At 35.2% G+C, this 18,281-nt stretch overlaps 1 pseudogene; it reads right to left on the reverse strand.

The window, feature by feature from the left end:
• Positions 1 to 582: 582 nt before the first annotated feature.
• LOC132368300 (U4 spliceosomal RNA) lies at positions 583 to 659 on the reverse strand (annotated as a pseudogene).
• Between the last annotated feature and the right edge of the window lie 17,622 nt (positions 660 to 18,281).

Consider the following 18,281-nt stretch of genomic DNA (forward strand, 5'->3'; position numbering starts at 1 on the left):
CCTCCAGAGCTCCTTAGCTGCTGCCATGTGGCCCAAAGCACCCTCCCCCAACCATAAATCATATAATTAGCAGAGACTATGTGGCATGACCCAAGGACCCCAGGTAAACAAAAACACTCTTATCAGGCAGGATATGCCAAGGTTTAGAGGTTACCTTCTAGGTGTTGAGGGAAAAAGGGCAAGACTGTTTTTAGGGCAAGGTTAATCTTTTACTGTGCACCACTTATAGCTGAAAATGTATTTCGAATTTTTGTTTCTTAAGTTAATTTTGCTTGCGTTTTCCCAGATAATTTGTGTTTTATCAACTTTTTCAAATTTTGGTTGAAATGTAATCTTATGTATTTTCTTATGTATTTTCTATTTTAATTGTCTCTGTTTTTTAAAAAAAATCCATTTTCTCCTTTCTAAGCTTTAAATTTGTATTTTTAGTAACTTTTCTTACTGAAATTTGTCAATTTTTAAATTATTTTTCTTTCCTTAGATCTACAAAAGTTAATTCAACAGTTCCTATACTTATTCATTATTTTTATGCTTATTTTTAATGTCTCCTGTTTCTTAAGTTTGTTTTATTGTTTTACTACCCCGAAATTCTTTTCAATTATCAATAATTGTGCCTCAGATAAACCTCATTGGCTATAATACTGCCACTGCATAAAGTTGAGAATCTTGAATTACATGCCTTATTTATTAACACTTTTTAAAAAAAATTAGTAATAGAAGTCTTCATGACTATGAAATGTTCTGTAACATCACAGATGTTTTTTTCCAAAATTTTAATCTTGTTTTATTTTAATTAAACTTTAAAATTTTGCGGTAGTTGTAGATTCACCTGCATTTGTAAGAAATAATATGGAGAGGTCTCCCATGTATATACTTTGCCAAGTTTGACCCAGTGATAATATCTTGCAGAACTATAGTACAGTACCACAACCAGGATATTGACATTGATACACTCAATATACAGATCATTTTCATCACCACGAGAATCTCTCAGGTTGACCTTTTATACACATACCCACTTCCATCTCGCTCAGCACTGTTAAGTCTTAGCAACTACTGTAATTTCTGTAGTTTTGTCATTTCAAGACTGTTATATAAATGGAGTCATATAATATGTAACCTTTTGGGATTGACTTTTTTTTTTTTACTCATCTTAAGTCTATGGAGATTAATCCAAAATGTTGTATCAGTAGTTTGATCCTTTTTATTGCTGAGTAGTATTCCACGGTAAATAAACCACAGTTTGCTTAACCGTTCACCTTTTGAAAGACATTTGGGTTGTTTCCAGTTTTGAGCTATAAAGCTGCTATGAACATTTGTGTATAGGTTTTTGGGTGAACATAATCTTCATTTCTCTGGGATAAATCCCCAAGAGTGCAATTGCTAGGTTGTATGGTAGTTGCATGTTATTTCTTTTTCAAAGTGTTTGTACCATTTTACGTTTCCACCAGCAATGCATTAGTCCACCTCCTCTGCATCCTTGTCAGAATTTGATGTTGTCACTATTTTCTCTGATGGTTGTATAGTGATATCTCATTGTGATTTTAATTTTTATTTCTTGAGTGACTAATAATGTTGAACATCTTTTCATATGCTTATTAGCCATCTGTATATCTCTTTTGTGAAAAGTTTCTTCATGTCTTTTGCCCATGTTCTAATTGGTTTATTTAATTTTTTATTGTTGAGTTATCTGAGTTCTTTATATATTTTAGATACTACTCCTGTGTTACATATGTAGTTTGCAGATATTTTCATCCTATCTGTACCTTGTCTTTTTATCCTCTCAATAGGTTCTTTTGCAGAGCAAAAGTTTTTTAATTTTGATGGAAGTTCAACTTATTTTTTTTCTGTTATGGATCATGCCCTTTGTGTCAAATGTGTGAACTCTTTGCCTATCTTTAGATTCCAAAGACTTTCTCCTATTTTTATTCCTTAAAGTTTTATATATGTATATATTTAAATATTTTATGTATTTACTTATTTATCTATCTATTATTTATTTATTTATTTTGGTTGCACTGGGTCTTAGTTGTGGCGTGTGGGCTTCTTTTTTTTTTATAAATTTATTTATTTATTTTTATTTTTGGCTGCATTGGGTCTTCGTTGCTGCGCATGGGCTTTCTCTAGTTGCGGCAAGCAGGGACTACTCTTCATTGTGGCCTGCGGGCTTCTCATTGTGGTGGCTTCTCTTGTTGTGGAGCATGGGCTCTAGGCACGTGAGCTTCAGTTGTGGTGGCTCGTGGGCTCTATAGCGCAGGCTCAGTAGTTGTGGCGCATGGGCTTAGTTCTCGGACCAGGGCTCAAACCCATGTCCCTTGCATTGGCAGGCAGATTCTTAACCACTGTGCCACCAGGGAAGTCTCAACATGTGGGCTTCTTAGTGGTGGCATGCAGCCTTCTTAGTTGCAGCATGTGGATTCTTAGTTGTGGCATGCATGTGGGATCTAGTTCCCCGACCAGGGATCAAACCCAGGCCCCCTGCGTTGGGAGCACGGAGTCATACCCACTGGACCACCAGGGAAGTCTCTATAGTTGTATATTTTACATTTAAGTCTGTGATCCATTTTGAGTAAGTTTTATATAAGGTATGAGACTTAGGTTAAGGTTCTGCTTTTTTGGTTGGTTTGTTTTGTTTATGTTTTTGTACTCATGAATGTCCACTTGATCCAGCACCATTTGTTGTTGAAAGGCTGTTTTTACTCCACTGAATTGTTCTTATACTTTGTCAAAGTCAATTGGACATATTTGTGTGAGTTTATTATTTCTGGGTTCTGTATTCTGCATCATTGATCTATGTGTTTCTTCCTCCATCAATGCCACACACAGTCTTGAATGTTGTATATGGTTTTATATATATATATATATATATATACACATACCCACATATGTATACATACATATATACAGTTGATCTTTGAACAACACAAGTTTGAATTGCACTGGTCCACTTATAGATGGATTTTTTCAATAAATATGTACTACAGTACTACATGATCTGCAGATCTGAGAATGAAGAACCAAAGATACAGAGGGCTAACTGCAAATTATATGCAGACTTTCAACTGTATGGGGATCGACACCCTTAACCCCCACATTGTTTAAGGGTTAATTGTAAAAGTGTGTAACAAAATTTGCAATCAGCTAGACTGATCCCTACCACTTTTTTCTTCTTTTTCAAAATTGTTTTAGCTATTCTAGTTCTTTTACCTTTCCATATATATTTTAGAATAATATTGTCTATAAGAAATCTTGCTGGGATTTTGATAGGAATTGTGTTACGCTAGTGCATCAAGTCAGAGAGAAATAACATCTCTACTACAGTGAGCTTCCAGTCCATGAGCATGTTACATCTTTTCATTTACTCAGATATTCTTTGAATTCTCTCATCAGTGTTTTTTAGTTTTCAGCATGCAAGTCCTGTATTTTTTCTTGAGAAATTGTAAGTAGAATTCTGCTTTTAATTTTGGGTTTCACATACTCACTGCTCTTATGTAAAAATACCAAAAAATGTTTATTTTGAATCCTGTGACCTTGCTGAGCTCATTTATTCATTCTAGGAGTTTTCTTTTGGTTCATTGGGATTTTCTGTGTACACAATCATATCATCTGCAAATATAGATAATTTATTTCTTTCTTTCTGATCTCTCTTCACTGTTTTTGCTTCCTGCACTGGTTGGAGTTTCCTTTACTATGTTGAGTAAGAGTGAGGTATGTGGATATCCTTTGCTCCTGATCTTAGTCTTTCACCATAAGTATTATGTTAGTAGTTTTTGGTAGATGCTCTTTATCAAGTTAAGGAAGTTCCCTCCTTTGTCTGTCTTTCCGAGAGGTTTTTTTGAAAACATGAATGGATGTAAATTTTGTCAAATGTTTTTCTGCATTGACTAATCTGATACTGTGATTTTTATTAGCCTGTTAGATTACATTGAAAGATTGTATATTGATATATTGTATATTAAACCATTGATAGGTTTTTAAAATATTGAGCCAGACTTTCATTCTTGGAATAATTTCCACTTAGTTATGAAGTACAATTCTTTTTTTTATTTCTTAACTGCTGAATTCTATTTGTTAATGTTTTGTTAAGGATTTTTGCTCCTATACTCATGAGGAGTATTGGTCTGTAGTCTTCTTTTTTGTGTGCTTGGTCTGTTTGGTTTTGTATCAGAGTAATACTAGCTTCATAAAATGAACTGAGAAGTGCTCTCTCCTCTGCTGTTTTCTGTAAAAGCTTGTGTAGAATTGGTATTAATTCTTCTTTACATGTTTTTTTTTATTCATTTTATTTTTTATTTATGGCTGTGTTGGGTCTTCGTTTCTGTGCGAGGGCTCTCTCCAGTTGTGGCAAGCGGGGGCCACTCTTCATCGTGGTGCACGGGCCTCTCACTATCGCGGCCTGTCTTGTTGTGGAGTACAGGCTCCAGACATGCAGGCTCAGTAGTTGTGGCTCACAGGCCTAGTTGCTCCGTGGCATGTGGGATCTTCCCAGACCAGGGCTCGAACCCGTGTCCCCTGCATTGGCAGGCAGATTCTCAACCACTGCGCCACCAGGGAAGCCCTTCTTTACATGTTTTATTGAGTTCTCCAGAGCAATCATCTGGGCCTGGAGATTTCTTTTATGGAAATTTAAAAATTATAATTCAAGTTCCTTATTAGTTATAGGGTTATTCATCTAATATTTCATATTGAATAAGTTGTAATAATTTGTGATTTTTGAGGAACTGGTCCATTTCATCTAAATTGTCATATTTATGTGCGTAGAGTTATTTATAGTATTTCCTTATTATCTGTTTGATATCTATAGGATCTGTACTTATGTCCTCTGTTTCGTTAATGATATTAAAATTTGTGTCATCTTTCTTTTTTTTCTTTATCATTCCTGTTAGTACATTGGCAATGTTATTGATCTTTTCAAAGGACCAGCTCTTCATTTCACTGATTTTCTCTATTTTTTTTTCTGTTTTCTATTTCATTGATTTTTTTGCTCTTATTTTTATTGTTTTCTTCCTGTGGTTGCTTTGGTTTCTTTTGCTTGTCTTTTTCTAGGTTCTTGGGCTGGGAACTTAGATAATTGATTTGGACTTTTTCTCTTTTCTGATGTGTGCATTTAGTACTATCATTTTCCGTCACAGCAGTGCTTTAATTTTGTCTCATAAATTTTCAGACATTTTAATTTTCTTTCATTCAGTTTATTTTTTATCATTCCTTTTGAGACTTCCTTTTAATCCACAGTTTATTCAGAAGTGTGTTATTTAGATTCCAAGTGTTTGGAGATTTTCCTGTTCTCTTTTATTGATTTCTAGTTTGATTCTGTTGTGGTCAGAGAACACACTCTGTACGATTTCAGTTATCTTAAATTTGTTGCAGTTTATTTTATGGTTCTGGACATAGTTTATCTTGGTATATTTTCTGTGGGTACTTGAAAAGAATGGATATTCTGCTCTGGTTGGGTGGAATGTTCTATAAATGTTGATCAGGTCCTATTGGTTGATGGTGTTGGTGAGTTCTTTTGTATCCTTGCTGCTTTTCTGTCTAGTTGTTCTGTCAATTATTGAGAGAGGATTGTTGAAGTCTTCAACTATAATTATACATTTTTCTATTTCTTTTTCAGTTCTAACAATTTTTGCTTTACATGTATTGCAGCTCTGTTGTTTGGTATATACACATTTTATTGTGTATAAAATTGCTAATCTTGGTGGATTGATCCTTATAATGTTCCTCCCTGTTTCTGGTAATTTCCTTTGCTCTGAAGTTTATTTTATCTGATATTAATGTAGCCACCTCTGTTTTCTTTAGATTAATATTTGCCTGTTACATCTTTTTCCATCCTTTCACTTTCAACCTGCCTATATTGTTATATTTGAAGTGAATTTCTTGTAGATAGTATATAGTTGGGTCTTGTTTCTTAGTCTACCATCTTAGTCTCTGTCTTTTAATTAATGTATTTAGACCATTCACATTAATATAATTTTAATATATTAGGACTTAAGTCTGCTATTTTACTTTTTTTTCTATTGTTCTTTCTTTTTTCCCCTCCTTTTTCTTTTTCCTGTCTTCCTGTAGGTTGCTTAAAATATTTTGAGAATTTAGTTTTATTTATGGTGTTTTTGTTTTGTTTTTTGGTACTGTGAACATGATATTTATAGTGGTTTTGAGTATATCTTTTTACATAGCTTTTGAATGGCTGTTTTAGCTATTACATTACCTAGACATAATTATCATTCTAGTGATGTGGTTATTCAACCAATTTTCATGAAGTGTAGAAACCTTATCTCCCTTAACCTCCTTTTGCCCTTCACCATTTATAATAAAGTTGGCCTAAATATTTCTGAGACATACATTTAAAACCACATCAGATAGTGTTACAATTTTGTTTCAACCATCAAACATACTTTAGGAGACTCAAGAGGAGAAGGAAAGTCAATTCTATTTATCAATATTTTTACTTACTGTCTTCTTTCAAGAAGACATTCCTGATGTTTCATGATTCCTACTTTAATCATTTGATTTCATTTAGATAATATCTTTTAGCCATTTTTAAAGGGTGTATCTGCTGGCAACAAATTCTTTTAGTTTTCTTTCCTTTGAGAATATATTGATTTTCCCTTCATTTCTGAAAGATATTTTCACTGAATATAGGATTCTGATTTCAGAACTATGTTATTTTGATTCTTGAAAAAATGTGCCACTTCCTTGTGGTCTCCATGATTTCTGATAAGAAATCCACTGTCATTTGAATTGTTTCCCTCCTATAGTTGTATCATTTCCCAGCTGCTTTGAAGATTTTTGTTTTGTCTTTAGTTTTCAGAAGTTTAACTATGTTTTGTCGTGCTGTGGATTTCTTTTGACATTCTCTGGCTTTCAAATTCTTCAGCTCCAAATTTGGGATATATGAGGCAATAGGAAAACCAAGGAAGCTCACTCACCATCAGGTCTTTCCTTCAATCCTGAGGTCCCTAGCTGGTCTGTCTTGTTTCTCTTCTCTTTCAGAGTGCTTTTATATTTGTTTTGTATAAAATGTATCCTGGATATTTTACTTGTACCTATTAGCAGGAGAAATAGGGAAAAGTACGTCTACTCCACATTCCCTGAAGTGGAAGTCTACTGGCTTTATTTCAATAATTATTTTCTTTTTAAAAATTTCTTCTTGAAATATAATATCTAATCTAGTATCTGTTAACACAGTATATGTAAAGATAGATGTTCTTATTGTTGACTTGGGAGTTGACTGACTCATATTTAACTACATGGTGGCTAGATATACTTAGTTTCTGATGTAGATTCTAGTGTCTACATGGTAGGCATTTACCAAATTGGTTCTAACTAAATCATGATAGTATCACCTCTTAGCCCCAAGTCTGATTCTCTGGCAATCTGAGTTAATAAAGTATATATTAGTCTCCTAAATGAAACTTTTAAAAGTAGTAGTACTAGAAGTAGTTCTTCTAGTCTCTTCTCCCTACCAGATAAAACTAGGTGGGTCACACCACCTAGATATAATGTGTGACTTCTGATCCTCATGTGCTCTTTGCCTTCTCTGTCTTCATATTTTTTGGGTGTTGCAGGATATAAAAAGATGTTGGGGAGTCTGAGGAGGGAAAGTGGAAACAGTATTATGGTTTTATCATATCTCTTTTCACTCAGTTGAGATGTAGTTAATCATTTTTTTCTGGTTGGATATAAGCATGCCTCTCCAAGCCAGAGGGTCAGAGAGTGGGTGAGAAAGAAAATTCTTCACCCTTTAGGTGGGCCATCCTTGTTTTCAGAGCGATGCATTGATCAGTCATTGCCTGCTTTGCTCATTTAAGCTCCATTGGTTTAATAGTTAAAGGAAATTCCCTCCAAATTTAGACAATAGTTAGTCAGTTTTTAGTGTTGCTGTTTTTAATCTTTTTTTCTGGGTCCTTTTAGATATTTTTGGAGAAGGGAGCAGCAGCCACAGCCAGATGCCATTTAAAACTAAAATCTCCCAGACTAAGTCTTAAGGGGAATTTAAAAGTACAATAAGTCTAGGTGAAAGCAAGTTTTTAAAAATTGAATTGAACAATTAAGTTGCTAAAATAATCTCTTCATTTAAAAATCAATGACATACAAAAATAATTTTATTGTTTGAATTTTTAAACCTTTTCAAATCTTTGAATCAACCTCCTCTTGGTACTTGAATACGTGCCATGTGCTGATCTGTAACTGAGCCAGTTTTCACATTTGGGCCTAAATTTAATACTTAATTCTGATAGAGAACGTGCAGGTCTTTATAAGCAACAAACCATTTGTAGACTTTTATTTTAACACTTTCCCAAAACTTAGATTTATTAATAGTAATTTACATAGATAGATTTCTCAAAGATACTTGCTATTAATTACCTGCACTATTCTGTCCGTTTAGCAAAGGGATCCCTTGGGTAGGCTAGAGGTACCAGTTAGATATTGCTACATTAAAAAAAATTCAAATTTAGAATCTTAGAACGGCAACCAGAAGCTTAGAACAGCTGTCTGTAACTCAGCTGGTGGTTTCTGCTGATTTGAACTGGGCCTGGTGAGGCTCACTCACATGTCTACGGTCAGCTGTGAATTGGTTATTTGACTTTGCTAATCTTGGCTCTGCTCGCTCATGTGTCTAGGGCCTCACCTGGGTCACTGCACTGGTTTACCTCTGTTCCATGTGTCTCATCCTCCAGCAGACTATCTCAGGCATGTTCTTGTGATGAAGCGGGTGTGGGGGAGCAGAGCACAGAAAGTGTACCGTATCTCTGGAGGCCTTGGTTTGGAACTGGCAAAAATGTCTCTTCCTTTGCATTTTATTAGCTAAGCAAGTCACAAGGGTTGACAAAGTAGACTCTATCTATTGGTGAAATACAAAGTAACATTTAAAATGTTGTAGATATAGGGAGGGGTGAATAATTATGGCCATTGCACTCAATCAACTCTTTTAGAACCGGGTGGAATTGGGACTAGAACCCTGTTTCATGCCTCCAGACAAGGTTTCTTTTTATTACACTAGCTTTCTTCCTACTTACCTGGTGTATGGAAGAATCAGTGTTTATAAGGGAAAAAACATTTGTGCCTTAGGGTATGTCTTAGTCCTCAAGTACTGATCTAGATAGTTCTGATGAATTCACATTCTTTTTATCTATTTGAGTACTTAGTAGTTCTTCACAAAATCAGTTTTAGAGTAAATAGATTTTATGCAATAGGAAATGTCTGTTGCTTTCCAAATGATATCAGTTTAGTGAATCTTTTGAAGGTTAAGAAGAACTTTTTACATTGCTTTACCTGTTTATTCCTTTTGACTGTAAGTCTCAGGGAACCAGAGTGATAATATCAGGATTGTGTTACTCTAGTTATCAGGGTCTTAGGTTCACTTCGCATCTTATATCCTACAAAAGTTATTACTATGAGTGAGTGATTCTTTTTGGAAAGCAAGTTATAGGGTAAGATATAAAGCTTCAAGGTATGTTTTACCTCATGTTGAAATTTTATCAGAGCCCACTCACCGCTCATAATTGCCCTTGCCTTTGTGGATCTGGAGATAGATGAAAAAGATAAAGTCGTTATGGAGTTGTGGCAGCTTCAAGCTCTCCTGTTTGTTTGTCCCCGAATCTTTCTACGCCAGTTCCAAAAATCCCCTCCTGCCAAAATTAGGCTTAGAAAAATAACATATTTCGTATATGACATATGTTTGAAATTAGTGGGAAATGCAGCCAAGATTTAGAAATTAACAAGGAAAAAGTTATTTCTGAAAATATTTGGGAGCCAAAGAAGAGTGTTTGGCTTAAACCATTAGGGCATTTTATTGTTTAGTAAATTAAATAATTTTTAAAAATCCCAGAAAGAAAACATAACATTTCTTTTTTATAAGTATGTATGAATAATTCTTATTTAAAAATTATTTGTCACAAATTAAGCAAGAAGTCTAAATGTACCATGTATAGGATAACTAATATTATGATAAGCTGTTAAATATTTTTCTGTATGAAATTTTTTGAAATTAAATCATGTGCATCAATTTGTCTCATGTGTGAAAGGGATTTCTGTTAATCTGCTACCTGCAAATACACAGGAATAGGTGAAGGGATCAGAACAAGAATCAAATCTTCCCTCTCTAATACAGAGCACTGTTTAGACCCAACTTCTTGATAAGTACATTGTCATATCTATGCTGAATGTAGAATTGTCTTCTTTGTCAACTTTTCTGTTTGAATTAATCTAATTCAAGGCAAGGAACATTCACTAGGCATTGTCTGTACAAGGCAGTGAGATGCTAAGGAGAGATATTAGAAGATTTACAAGCTAGTCCCCAACCACAGGAAACTTAAAGTATAGCTGAGAAGAACAGAATTTCTTAAATGGGAGGTATTGTTCTTGCCAGGACGCTATTTATGGGAACTTGTGTTCCTTTAGAATCTTAGAGCAGTTTATAAGAAGATAAAGGCCTATCTGGGTTAAGAATCGCAGAGTTGATTTGTTGATTCCATGATTCCAGGCTGGACTCATAGAAATGAGGCCATATGTGTTTTCAAGATCCTCAGAATGACATATCTTGAATAGGTTTTCATAAATTAGAGGAAAAATCTGTTCTGTCATTATAGTGTTTTGCCATGTCTTCCTACTTTGTCTCTTCCCATCATTATCAGATGGGATATTATCAAGGAATTGTCAGCCTGTCTGTATGACCTTTGCCCATGAAATAGAGATGTTTGTTTTTGGAGATTGCCTCTGTCTCTTCTTTGTTAGTTTTCAGCATCCTGTGACTTTGAGATGGATTCATCAATAGACTAGACAACTCACTAGAATTATGTAGATATTATATGTCAGCTTAGTCAGATCTTCACTTTTGAGAATTTGAACTGAGAGATCCAGATCCCGAGAGATGGTTCATAATTGTCCCTAATCTGGAAGTTCCTTCTCGGGGCCTGGTTCTGTTTCCTGGTCCTAGTTTCCATGAGCTACCTTTGCATCCTAATAATAAACCTCCCTTTCTTTGAGTAAAAAATAAATAAATAAATGTCAACTTGAGGAAATGTGAGCTAATTTCAACCAACCAGAGTGCAGGATATTACTAGATGGTTTGTTAATAGGGAAATCCAGGGTGCTAAAGACTATAATATTGTCAAATTCTGTAGCACAATGAAGAAGAAATACTGAGTGCATGGCTTTGCCAACCACTTTAGTAAGGTATCCCATAGAATGCCCCCAGTTTTTATTGACGACCCCATCAGCAGAAAGTAGTGAGTGGGGTTTGAAAACTGGATCAACTAGTTATCATTGTATGACGTTCATCAGGCCCCTTAACTCTAAGTTCCTTCATCTGTAAAATAGAACTAATAAAAATAATTATCTTTCAGAATTCTTCTGAGGACTAAATGAGAAATTACATTGAAAAATGTTTTTAAATATGAAGCGCTATATATATATAAAATGCAAAAAGTAGAAGAGCTCAAAGGCCAAATAAATGTAGCTGAAGTTTACTCTGGGATGGCTATGGAGAACATATCTTTTGCTCATAAATATCCTGAATTTCAAAGAGCTTTGTCTTATATGAATATTAATTGAATACTATGAATAGCTGAAGCCCCTGATGGAAAGTAACAAATGACATGAGAAAATTACAAGCAAAGATTTTAAGAGTTCAGAGAACCAAGGTTATTGGGAGGGCTTCTTAAACCGTATTTTTTAAAAATAAATTTTATTTATTTATTTATTTATTTTTGGCTGCATTGGGTCTTCATTGCTGCACGCGGGCTCTCTCTAATTGTGGCGAGCAGGGGCTACTCTTTGTTGTGGTGCACGGGCTTCTCATTGTGGTGGCTTCTCTTGTTGTGGAGCACGGGCTCTAGGTGTGCAGGCTTCAGTGGTTGTGGCATATGGGCTCAGTAGTTGTGGCTCTTGGGTCTACAGTGCAGGCTCAGTAATTGTGGTACACGGGCTTAGTTGCTCTGTGGCATGTGGGATCTTCCCAGACCAGGTCTCGAACCTGTGTTCCCTGCATTGACAGGCGGATTCTTAACCACTGTGCCACCAGGGAAGTCCTGGAAGGGCTTCTTTGTGAGGCAGTACTTTCCCAGGCAATTTAAAGTGGGCTTCTAAGTACTGGCTGGATTTCAACAGGTGAAGATGCCAATGGGAGGTAGGAAGACATTCCAGACACTGGGATGGATGTGAATAGAGCTCAGTAGGTGAAGGTGTTGAGCAAAAGAAAGAGAACTATGGCTTGATGATGATAGTCCTGAGATTCCTTGTTTGGGAATTCTAGGAGTGGATTATAAATTAGAAGGAAGGAAAGAATGAAGGTGCAAGAAGAGAGGCAAATGTGATAAGAAATGAGAGGAATGGAAGCCCAAGAGCGTGGGTAAGGGTTGCCAAATAATAAAATAAAGATCAAAAGGACTTTAAAAAACAAAAATGAGTCTGTTTGTCAGACAGAGAACACACACCAGTGAAAAAATTCACTGAAGTGGACACGGAGTGGGAAATGTGTTATAAAGGGGGTTTCATGAGGTTATGCTAAGGATTGAAAAGTAACACTCTGGGTAGGATAGAATGTTCTTTTGTCTGTGCTTTTCATTGGTCAGTTTGCTGTTAAAATTTTCCCAAGCATAGTGCTGAAATGCTGTCTAGTGTCCCTAAGCACAAGAAGGCTGTGATGTGCCTTATGGAGAAAATACATATGTTAGGTGAGTCTCATTCAGGCATAAGTTATAGTCCTGTTGGTCATGAGTTCAACATTAGTGAATCAACAATACCGTATGTATTAAATAAGGTGTCTTTAAGCAGTAACAGATGTAAAACAAGGTTATGTATTGATTGGTTGACAAAAATGTTGTGACCAGAGGCTCGCAGTAACCTAATCCTGTATTTCCCTTAGGGGCAATGGTTCAGTATTTACCAATTTAGTAATTGTGGTGACTTTATAGAACATAATTACTGCAAATAATGAGAATAGAATATATTTTCTCTCTTTCTGTGGGTCGCTTTTTCATTTTCCTGATGGTGTGCTTTAAAGCATAATTGTTTTTAATTTTGATGAAGTCCAGTCTATTTTTTTTCTTTTATTGCTCATGCTTTTGGTGTCATATCTAAGAATCCTTTGCCAAATTCAAGGCCATAAAGATTTTACCCCCATGTTTTCTTCTAAGAGTTTTATAGTTTTAGCTCCTACATTTAGGTCTTTGATCCATTTTGAGTTAATTTTTTGATATGATGTGAAGTAAGGATTCAGTTTCATCCTTTTGTGTGTGGTTATCCAGTTGTTCCACACCCTTTGTTTGAAAAGACTATTCTTTCCCCATTGAATGCTCTTGGCACTGTTGCTGAAGATCAGTTGACCATAAATGTAAGGGTTCATTTCTGAACTCTCAGTTCTTTTCCATTGATACATATGTTTATTCTTATGCCAGTGCCAAAATGTCTTATTTACTGTTGCTTTGTAGTAAGTTTTGAAACCAGGAAGCACAAATCCTACTTTGTTCTTCTTATTTAAGATTATTTTGTCTATCCTGGGTCCCCTGAAATTCCATATGAATTTTAGAGTCAGCTTGTCAATTTACAAAGAAGTCAGCTGGGACTCTGATGAGGATTGCACTGAACCTGTAAAGCAGTTTGGGGAATATTACCATCTTAATAATGTTGAGTCTTCCTATTCATGAACATGGGATATTTTCTCCACTTACCTAGATTTTTTTTACTATCTTTCAGCAATGTTTTAGAATTTTTAGTGTATAAGTTTTACACTTCTTAAATTTATTCCTAAGTATTTTAAAAAATTCCATTTCCCAATTGTTCATTGCAGTCCATCCATTCTTAATTGTTTATAATATCTTAATCATGCCCTGTTGTTTTATGCCTCTAGGCCCTCAAAAATACTGTTCCCTCAGCTTGGAAAATCTCCCCACCCCCAGTCTCACTGTTGAATTCTTATGTGTCACTCAAGATTTAGTTCTTCCTCTATAAAGGATTCTATGATCCTTTCCATTCTTCTTCTTTTTTTAAAAAAAGGGCAAAAGAATTAGAAGTGGATTATGGGTTTTTTAAAAAATCAAATATGGGTATTAAGGTAGCCTAGTTCAGTGGTTAAGAGGATAGATTTTTGATCAGACACAGTAAAAGTGGGTCCAAATCCCGTCAATCAATCCAATCAATCTCTCTCATACACACACACACACACTGTATTGGTTCTATTTCTCTGGAGAACTCTGACTAATAAAAGTATGCAACTGTCTAGTTACTATGAAGGTAGGATAAAATCAATTAATGAATGTAACTGTACTATATAAACTTCAGGGCACCACACTGAAATATAAATGACATAAAGGAATGATCATTTCCTTGTTCTTTATATTTGTTTGCCACATTCCACTAATAAAAATGGTTACAAGGTTAAAAACCAGATCTGGAAGCAAAAAAATGAGCTCTGGAGGGTCAGTGAAGAGTTAGAATAAGGGTCAGTGAATGAGGGTCAGTTAGAATGTGCTGGATCTCAGAAGTTTAAAGAAGAGAAGGAGTTGGTTATGAGCACAAGGATGCAGATGAAATAAGGGTTTCTGGATTTTGTCATTTAGAGGTAACAGATGGTTTCCTTTGCTGTGCAAAAGCTTTTAAGTTTAATTAGGTCCCATTTGTTTATTTTTGTTTTTATTTCCATTACTCTAGGAGGTGGGTCAAAAAAGATGTTGCTGTGATTTATGTCAAAGAGTGTTTGTCCTGTGTTTTCCTCTAAGAGTTTTATAGTGTCCGGCCTTACATTTAGGTCTGTAATCCGTTTTGAGTTTATTTTTGTGTGTGGTGTTAGGTAGTGTTCTAATTTCATTCTTTTACATGTAGCTGTCCAGTTTTCCCATCACCACTTATTGAAGAGACTGTCTTTTCTCCATTGTATATTCTTGCCTCATTTGTCATAGATTAGGTGACCATAGGTGCATGGGTTTACCTCTGGGCTTTCTATCCTGTTCCATTGATCTATATTTCTGTTTTTTGTGCCAGTACCATACTGTCTTGATAACTGTAGCTTTGTAGTATAGTCTGAAGTCAGGGAGCCTGATTCCTCCAGCTTCATTTTTCTTTCTCAAGATTGCTTTGGCTATTCAGGGTCTTTTGTGTTTCCATACAAATTGTAAAATTTTTTGTTCTAATTCTGTGAAAAATGCTATTGGTAATTTGATAGGAATTGCATTGAATCTGTAGATTGCTTTGGGTAGTATAGTCATTTTCACAATGTTGATTCTTCCAATCCAAGACCATGGTATATCTCTCTATCTGTTGATATCATTTTAATTTCTTTCATCAGTGTCTTATAGTTTTCTGCATACAGGTCTTTTGTCTCCTTAGGTAGGTTTATTCCTAGGTATTTTATTCTTTTTGTTGCAATGGTAAATGGGAGTGTTTCCTTAATTTCTCTTTCAGATTTTTCATCATTAGTGTATAGGAATGCAGGAGATTTCTGTGCATTAATTTTGTATCCTGCAACTTTAGCACATTCATTGATTAGCTCCAGTAGTTTTCTAGTGGCATCTTTAGTATTCTCTATGTATAGTAATCATGTCATCTGCAAACAGTGACAGTTTTACTTCTTCTTTTCCAATTTGTATTCCTTTTATTTCTTTTTCTTCTCTGATTGCCGTGGCTAGGACTTCCAAAACTATGTTGAATAATAGTGGTGAGAGTGGACATCCTTGTCTTGTTCCTGATCTTAGAGGAAATGGTTTCAGTTTTTCACCATTGAGAATGATGTTTGCTGTGGGTTTTGTTGTATATGGCCTTTATTATGTTGAGGTAGGTTCCCTCTATGCCCACTTTCTGAGGAGTTTTTATCATAAATGGGTGTTGAATTTTGTCACAAGCTTTTTCTTCATCTACTGAGATAATCATATGGTTTTTATTCTTCAATTGGCTAATATGGTGTATCACATTGATTGATTTACATATATTGAAGAATCCTTGCATCCCTGGGATAAATCCTACTTAATCATGGTGTATGATCCTTTTAATGTGTTGTTGGATTCTGTTTGCTAGTATTTGGTTGAGGATTTTTGCATCTATATTCATCAGTGATATTGGTCTGTAATTTTCTTTTTTTGTAGTACCTTTATCTGCTTTTGGTATCAGGGTGATGGTGGCCTCATGGAATGAGTTTGGGAGTATTCCTTCCACTGCAATTTTTTGGAAGAGTTTGAGAAGGATGGGTGTTAGCTCTTCTCTAAATGTTTGATAGAATTCACCTGTGAAGCCATCTGGTCCTGGACTTTTGTTTGTTGGAAGATCTTAAATCACAGTTTCAATTTCATTACTTGTGATTGGTCTGTTCATATTTTCTATTTCTTCCTGGTTCATTCTTGGAAGGTTATACCTTTCTAAGAATCTGTCCATTTCTTCCAGGTTGTCCGTTTTTTTGGCATAGAGTTGCTTGTAGTAGTCTCTTAGGATGCTTTGTATTTCTGCGGTGTCTGTTGTAACTTCTCCTTTTTCATTTCTAATTTTATTGATTTGAGTCCTCTTCCTCTTTTTCTTGGTAAGTCTGGTTAATGGTTTATCGATTTTGTTTATCTTCTCAAAGAACCAGCTTTTAGTTTTATTGATCTTTGCTATTGTTTTCTTTGTTTCTATTTCATTTATTTCTGCTTTGATCTTTATGATTTCTTTCCTTTTGCTAACTTTGGGTTTTGTTTGTTCTTCTTTCTCTAGTTCCTTTATGTGTAAGTTTAGATTGTTTATTTGAGATTTTTCTTGTTTCTTGAGGTAGGCTTGTATAGCTATTAACTTCCCTCTTAGAACTGCTTTTGCTGCATCCTGTAGGTTTTGGGTTGTCGTGTTTTCATTGTCATTTGTCTCCAGGTGTTTTTTGATTTCCTCTTTGATTTCTTCAGTGATCTCTTAGTTATTTAGTAACGTATTGTTTAGCCTCCATGTGTTTGTGTTTTTTACGTTTTTTCCCCTGTAATTCATTTCTAATCTCATAGTGTTCTGGTCAGAAAAGATGCTTGATATGATTTCAATTTTCTTAAATATACTGAGGCTTGATTTGTGACCCAAGATGTGATCTATCCTGGAGAATGTTCCATGCGCACTTGAGAAGAAAGTGTAATCTGCTGTTTTTGGATGGAATGTCCTATAAATATCAATTAAATCTATCTGGTCTATTATGTCATTTAAAGCTTCTGTTTCCTCATTTATTTTCATTTTGGATGATCTGTCCATTGGTGTAAGTGAGGTGTTAAAGTCCCCCAGTATTATTGTGTTACTGTTGATTTCCTCTTTTATAGCTGTTAGCAGTTGCCTTATGTATTGAGGTGCTCCTATGTTGAGTGCATATATATTTATAATTGTTATATCTTCTTCTTGGATTGATCCGTTGGTCATTATGTAGTGTCCTTCCTTGTCTCTTGTAACATTCTTTATTTTAAAGTCTATTTTATCTGATATGAGTATTGCTACTCCAGCTTTCTTTTGATTTCCATTTGCATGGAATATCTTTTTCCATCCCCTCACTTTCAGTCTGAATGTGTCCCTAGGTCTGAAGTGGGTCTCTTGTAGACAGCATATATATGGGTCTTGTTTTTGTATCCATTCAGCAAGCCTGTGTCTTTTGGTTGGAGCATTTAATTCGTTCACGTTTAAGGTAATTATCGATATGTATGTTCCTATGACCATTAATTGTTTTGGGTTTGTTTTTGTAGGTCCTTTTCTTCTCTTGTGTTTCCCACTTAGAGAAGTTCCTTTAGCATTTGTTGTAGAGCTGGTTTGGTGGTGCTGAATTCTCTTAGCTTTTGCTTGTCTGTAAAGCTTTTGATTTCTCCATCGAATCTGAATAAGATCCTGCCGGGTAGAGTAATCTTTGTTGTAGGTTCTTTCCTTTCATCACTTTAAGTATATCATGCCACTCCCTTCTGGCTTGTAGAGTTTCTGCTGAGAAATCAGCTCTTAACCTTATGGGAGTCTCTTGTATGTTATTTTTCTTTTTTCCCTTGCTGCTGTCAATAATTTTCCTTTGTCTTTAGTTTTTGCCAATTTGATTACTATGTGTCTCGGCATTTTTCTCCTTGGGTTTATCCTGTATGGGACTCTCTGCGCTTCCTGGGCTTGGGTGGCTATTTCCTTTCCCATGTTAGGGAAGTTTTTGACTATAATCTCTTCAAATATTTTCTCACGTCCTTTCTCTCTCTCTCCTCCTTCTGGGACCCCTATAATGTGAATGTTGTTGCGTTTATTGTTGTCCCCGAGGTCTCTTAGGCTGTCTTCATTTCTTTTCATTCTTTTTTCTTTATTCTGTTCCGCAGCAGTGAATTCCA

This window comes from Balaenoptera ricei, chromosome 6 (genome assembly GCF_028023285.1).
Source record: "Balaenoptera ricei isolate mBalRic1 chromosome 6, mBalRic1.hap2, whole genome shotgun sequence".
Taxonomy (NCBI): Eukaryota; Metazoa; Chordata; class Mammalia; order Artiodactyla; family Balaenopteridae; genus Balaenoptera; species Balaenoptera ricei.